This window comes from Equus asinus, chromosome 10, assembly GCF_041296235.1.
Source record: "Equus asinus isolate D_3611 breed Donkey chromosome 10, EquAss-T2T_v2, whole genome shotgun sequence".
In the NCBI taxonomy this organism is placed as follows: domain Eukaryota; kingdom Metazoa; phylum Chordata; class Mammalia; order Perissodactyla; family Equidae; genus Equus; species Equus asinus.
This window is the reverse complement of record NC_091799.1, coordinates 26,640,722-26,648,215: the sequence shown is the minus strand read 5'-3', so window position 1 is coordinate 26,648,215 and position 7,494 is coordinate 26,640,722.

Genomic DNA, 7,494 nt, shown 5'->3' with positions numbered 1-7,494 from the left:
AAACATAGTCTTTGATAGTATGTTACCACTCTGTACACCCCACTTCTTTGGTGCCATTCCTTCCTATATAGTCCTCACATTTGGCTCAGAATAAACTCACCCCAATTTTCATTTATAGATTAGTCGTTGAATATTTGTGTTGACACTCATCAACAAAACTCTCTCCCCATGTCAGGCTTCCATAATGAAGCTCCCCTGAATTAGGTTTTTATGCGGGTGCCTTCATTCATGCTGTGTATAGACACAAAATATATGCTTGACATGAATGTAGTGTGCCAATAAATGTTTAACAACTGGCTCTCTGAGGAGAAAAGCCTTTTATATCATTTGCCAATTTCCGTGGTATAAATGCTCCCACCATGCCAATTACATGCTACCAACTTGAAGTCATTGAACCCATAATTAGATATAGATGTTGACCATCATCTCTCTTCAACCAGGAGAATGGCCCCAGTGCACCACTGCTACAGATTCTTCTAATGGGCATATTGCCCTCTAGTCTTGGCTTGCCTCTTTTCTCCGCAAGGCTGCTTGAGTGGTCTTTGTAAATACAAAATATTCCATTTGGTTTGAAACACTTCACGGCTTGCCACACCTCTCACCCCCAAGTTAAAGATCAAACGCCTTAATATGTCTTGTCTCACAAGACTCTATACAAGTTCACCTTTGCCTCCTCCCTAGTTTTAACTCATTTCCAAACATAGTCCTCTGTTTCCACCACTCTTCTAGAAGAACTCAAAGTGCAAGGACTACGTCTGTTGTGCTCACCATTGTTTCCTCAGTTCTGAGCACAGTGCCTGATGGTTGTTGGACGAGTCTATGAATTTAAGATGTTATATTCTGAGTACAAGGTCTTTGGCCTGTCTGTATTATGTGACTGTGCATTTGTCCAGTGTACGCACACGTTTCCAACTTAAGAGGATTTAACTCGGCGGAGAGCATTATTGAAGTTGCTTTATGTATGGTGCATTATTATTCAATTGCATTTCCCCTGGTGGAAAGCTGGCAGGCTGCTCCTCCGTGACAGATGTGCTTGCTTTGGTTGAGTCACCACCACAAGGCGTGTTATCAGTTTTACTAATGTTTGCTCTTTTATACTCTAACAGGTAGTGTGATTCATCCAGTCAGAGTAAGTCAGGAGACTGACGCACACATAAATCTGTATTGTGGGAGGGGATGCACACAAAATTTCATCCATGGGAGAAACGCATGGAAAATGTGACTACTGCAAGCATGGATAATACACGCACATAGAAACAAAGATAAAATTAGCTTATGTATTCATGGGCACACACGCTTTTGTTCTTGATCATTTGATTTTGTAAGAGTCACAGATCCAAAGCATTGGGATGGAACTTTTGTTACTTACTCTATACCAAATTTGCCAATCTGTGCTAGACTCGGCACATCTGAGTCAGCTAAAGATAGTTTTCATATACAGATTCCTGGGTTTAGAACTTAGGTACTCTTTTTCAGGAGAGCTTGGATGGAGCCTGTGAATCTGCAGTTTTTAAAAACTCCACAGCTGATTCCGATGGGCAGCCAGGTTTTAGAATTCCCATTTTATACCATGTATACCTAATACAGGCAGAGTAACAGTATTTCCATTTCACATGCCAACTCTGATCAGTTGGAAGTTGTTGCCTGAAGCTCCGTGTTTGGAAAGAATCTGAGGAAGCATTGTGAAAAATAATTGTTTAGGGATGCCTTTAATGACCTTGCATGGGAGGGTAGCAGTACATGGATGCAGTTGATGACCCCAATGTAGTCCAACCACATAAGTTGAATCCCCTTTACAATGATTTAAACTGTGGCCTCTCAGTGTCTCTTGGGACATTTCCACTGAAAAGAAAGTTCTAGTACTCTAAGGGCAGCATATTCCATCTTCCCATGGCTCTTTCTCATTTGAATTAAAGCTCTCTTTCTGAGGACTCCATTCTGATAAAAATTTTATTCCTTAGCACCAGGCAAAACAAGTCTGCTTCTTCTGCCCATGATGGCCCTCAGCTATAGTATAGCTGTGATCATAATACCTCAGTTCATGTCTGCTATACTTAAGGATAAATAAACAGTCCTGTTCTTTTTGTGACAAGTCATTGACCCCTTCCCAATGGTGGTCAATTTCTTCCGTACATGCTTCAGTTTGATAATGTTTCATTACAGGTGTGCTGCCCAGAACTAGATATTATTCTCCAGCTCTGGTCTAAGCATATTTAAAAAGAATAGCATTACCATCACCGCCAGTTTATTAATTAGTTAATTAGCAATTTAATCACTGTAGACTTTTTGGCAGTTATATTGCATTGCTGACTCAAATTCTGCTTACTTTTGACAAAATTGATTTTATTTTTTTCCATATTATATTCTGTCAGTCTTCTTTCTTCTGCATTGGAGTATTGCAGTATCAAAACTTAGACCCTACGTTTTTTTCTGTAAATTTTATCTTGTTACAATACGTCATTCTATACTGCTCAAGAATATTCAGTATACTATTGATAAAGCTCTCAGAATTTGAAATTAAACAGAGTAGAGTTTGAATCTTGACTTTGCTTCTAAGTAATTGTATGACTAGGGAAAATTCTTTAAAATCTTTCTGTTTTAGTTTGTTTTTCTTTTTAATCTGTTAAAGGTGAAAAAAATAATCTACCTTCTTGGCTCACTGGGAAACAATATTCCCAAGGTGCTACAGTCTGGAATATTGTAAATATTCAAGCAGTAGTGGTTATTATTTTTCTGTCATCCAAATAATTTTCTGATTCTCAAAGCTTCCTATTACAAATAAGAAAATGTCTTCCTATTATAATCAAGAAAACGTCTTCATTTACACTTTTGTTGATTCAACAGCACAACCAAAATTTCTTAATTGTCTACTTTATGCCAAATACTCTGCTAGACACAGGGGGTGCATTGGTGAACGGGATAGATGAAATTCCTACAATCACAGAACCCACAGTCCAGTGGGGAAGAATATGATGAAATAAATAAAAATTGAGTGTGCTAAAGGCTAAAATAAAAGGTATTTTTTTAGTGTTTATTTTAAATTAAGGGTTTTATAAAACACCTATGGTTTTACAACCTTTTTTTTTTTTAATTGGAGGAAGATTAGCCCTGAGCTAACATGAGCTAACATCTATGCCCATCTTCCTCCACTTTATATGTGGGACGCCTGCCACAGCATGGCTTGCCAAGCGGTGCCGTGTCCACACTCGGGATCCGAAGCAACGAACCCTGGGCTGCCGAGGTGGAACACATGCACTTAACTGCTGCACCACCAGGCCGGCCACCAACAGCTAGGGTTTTAGGAGAGACTTCTCTATCTCCATCTTTGTTAAAATAAACATGTACTGGAGTAGAGTAGACAATTTTTCCTGTCTCTGCCCTCCATATTGCCCGAAGTCTCAGATCTAGGAAGTTGACGTCCACATTCATTTTTGAAATACTAGCACAAAAATCTGCTGTGTGGGAAATCCTTATGGACTTCATGGATTGCAAGCCCCATGAAAATAGGATGTCTCCTCTTTTCTTCTCGGTATCTCTAGTGCTAATCACAGAGACTTGCATGTAACAGGTCCCCAATAAATACTTGTTGAATGAATAAATATATCCAGCTATGTGTTTCAAGTTCATGAAAGCATGCAGATGGACATTCACTGACCTAAAGGTTATTCTCAAAGGACCACAATGAGTAAGAAAGAAAAGAGATTAGCTGTCAGCCTGGTTCCCCTTGCCCGACCCATTCAGTTCCACTTCGATATCCTTTAGTCCTCTGTGAATTATAATGAAAGAGTGAACAGCTGAGATGTAACAGCTTAAATTTTATAGATTGGAGCAGTTTCCATTCTGGATTTTTAAAGTGAAATGGGAAAGCACGTGCGCGCGCGTGTGCGTGTGTGCATGCGCGCGTGCGCATGCACGTGTTTAATCAGACTCTCTATCAGCCTCTCCATTTGGGCAGTGGTGACAGATACCCTCTGCAGGTCTCTTAGGCCATAACGTCTTTCTGGTAAATGAGGCCATCACAGACAGGAAGCACAGCACAAATGCTGGGCTGCTAACTGAACCGCTGTGAGGTGCAATGAAAAGTAGTTTTGTTCATTACAATCTTATTCTCCATCTGTCTGGGGTGGTCCTTTATATCTCTCCATCACTGCACTTATTTTGCTGGCTCTGATGGAGAGGTGAGTAGATTAAATTCCTGGACACAGACAAATACACAGCCTCCCCTGTTTTTCTCCTGAGCTTACCACCTTGGCAACTCCAGAGACTAAAAGAAACTAAAGGACTTAGGAGCAAGAATGAAACCCTATAAACTTACTAAGGGAGCTCACCTATGAATATTTTATTATTCAAAAGTTGAGGGCTAATTATTAAATGAGTATTGGCCTGTATGGGGCAATGAGGACAGGTATTCAGGATATGGCGACTGGCCTTAGAATTTCTGAACATCTCAGGTGTGGCTTGGTCTAGTTATATCTGGGAGTGGGAGAGTGTGGACATCAGCAGGCAAAGCATCTGAATCTGGGATTGGATTCAGCAAATGTGGAAGGCAGTCAGTGAGGGAATAAAGCCAGCCTCAACGAGCGGTAGGAAACCAATATACCTGGTTAACACAATATCTAAGGAGGAAAGTACACCAAACATCTTACATGATCGCTCCAATATGTGTTTTTTTCCCAACACCATCAAGCAATTTTCCACCACGAGCTGGGTGTCCTGCAATCAGCTCAATTCTAACATTATCTACCAGGAGATAGCATCCCATCCTACAGGTTAAGGGCTCAGTCCTATAAGACTGCCATCTACCCCCAATTTCAGACACCAACGGCGAGTCCAGGTTGTCAGTTGTGCTTCTGACCTACTAGCTATAGGTCAGAGGTTCCCACATCCCCCTCCTTGGGTTGGATTAATTTGCTAGAGCAGCTCCAAGAACTCAAAGAAACATTTTATTTACTAGATTAATGGCTTGTTACAAAAATATACAACTCGGGAACAGCCAGATGGAAGAGATGCCTAGGCAAGGGATGGGGAAAGGGCACACAACTTCCGTGCCTTCTCCAAGCACACCAATCTCCCAGCACCACCACGTGTTCACCAATCCAGAAGCTCTCTGAATCTCTCCCTTTTGCATTTTTATGGAGGCTCCATCATATAGGCATGACTGATTAAATCATTGACCATTGGCAAATGACTCAACCTCCAGCCCCTCTTCCCTCCTCAGAAGTCAACAAGGGCAGGCCTGAAATTCCAACTCTCTAATCAAGGTTTGTTCCCCTGGCAACCATCTCCTATCCTTAGGTGCTTTCCAAATGCCACTCATTAACATAAACTCACCTGTGGTTGAAAGGGGTTTGTTATGAATATTAAGAAAATTTTATGGTTCTTATCATTTAGGAAATTACAAGAGATTTAGAAGCTCTGTGCCAGAAACAGAGAAGAAAACCAAATATATATTTCTTACTATAAATCACAATGTCACAGTCACCAAACACAATTGTGACTCCATGTTGACTACAGGAGTTACCACATGCTGACAGAATACAAAGAAGAGGTGTCTCTGAGAAGGAAATCCATATAATCCAGAAGATAGCTAGACAGTTTCAGTGACATAAATTAGCAGATTACAGGGCCCATGAAGATCTGTCATCTTAGGCACAGGAACCTGATACGAGTCAGACAGAGCGCTAATTCAATAAGACTATTAGAAAAATGAGTGAGATTTAGAAATATAATTTTCTGTGCAAATATCTGAGATAATTCAGTGTTGTCATGAGGTTATTTTTAACTTAGAAATTAAGTAGTATTTCTAGAAACCTGACAAGTGGTTAATTCTTAAGAATGCTTAAACCTCCTGATATGAACCATTATTTTTAACATCCTATACAACGTTGATAGCTAAAACACATTTGGGTACAACAGGGTTAAATTGTAAACCATAATTTTTCATTGTTTCTTCATTTTTGTAGCTCTTGTTCTGATGTAAGACTTCCATTTAGACCCCCAGCTTTCTCAGTGGAACAATGGAAGTTGTCTTGCTCATTTTCCAGCTAGAAAGACCCATGGAAGGTTTCAAAAATTTATCCCAAAGGATAAAGGTGAAACTCATTGGAATAAAATTCCCGGTCCTTTACTTCCACTTAGAGTAGGATAATTCGACTTTTATATGTTTAATATGTTGGATTTGGTGTGAAATCTTATTAAAATTGTTCAGTACTTTTGAAAGTTCATAAAATGTTGAACTTCAATGACCCCATTCCTGCTTTAAGACTACTGCTTTTAAAACAATAGAAATATACACACTGAAGTTTGCAAAGAATGATTTGAGTGGTCACCTATTAGGCATCTTTCCATAAATTTAATGTGATATCATGGTAGAGAAGAGGGCTAACAAGTAAATCCAGCCTCAAATGGTAGTGGTAGAATTTCTATATAATAATAGCTGATGTTCACATGGAGTTTACTCTGTCAAGCACTATTCAAAGCACCTAAAATAAACTCACATTATCATCGCAACAGATATTACGGTAGATTTTATGGTAGTAGATATTATTAATATTTTCTATTTTACAAATAAGGGAAGAGAGACACAGAGTGGTTAAATATTTTGCCTAAAGTCACATGGTTAATAGGATGCAGAGCTGGTGCTCTTAGTACCTGCAAGCTGTCTTCAGAAGCTATGCTTTTAATTATTGTGTTATCCTGCCTTGAGTCTCTACTTCAGAAGCAGAAAATTTTGTCCAGTACCAGCAGCAGGATAAATCCTCATTCACTTTTCTCTTTATTGTGGACACCATCTACTTATTCATCCATTTCTTTGGCAAGTAGTTATTAAAGACTTATTATATGCTACAACACCACTTGGTACCATTCCTCACTCCTTGATATTTATTTAAATATATTTTACAAAAACCATCTAATTTCCATGAAAACCATTGTCTCTTACAATTTTAATTTCCTAAGAGAGATACAAAGCATTTAGTAGTCTAAATCACTATGGACCCACATCTTCCATGGATTTATTTAGTGACAAACAAAAGGGAACTAGTTTTTGTGAAGCCCAAATGTTACGTTGTAACTCAAGACTGCTTTTCTAGAGTCTTCTACTCATAGCTCCTACAGCCTCATCTACTGATGTGAGTGGCCTTGGAAATCATATAGACTTAATGAAAAAACATATAATCCTTTCAGTTTCTTGGGGAAAAAAAGATTATTTTTTATTTGTAACAATAAAACTATATTCAGAGAATGGACATCTCAAAATGTGATTACTCAAATAATCCTCTTTCTCAAAGTTAAATTCAAAAAGGAGTAGTTTATGTCCTCAGAGAAATCATTTAATCCACCTTTTTCAATATTGGTGTCCTTCTGGCTCTCGTATTGGGTACAATCTCATTTTATTATTATATTAAACCAATAAAAACATTGCAAGTATTCTCTTGGCAGGGAGAAATAAAGCAAGGCAGCATCCTGTGTTAGATAAAATCTTTCATTATATAC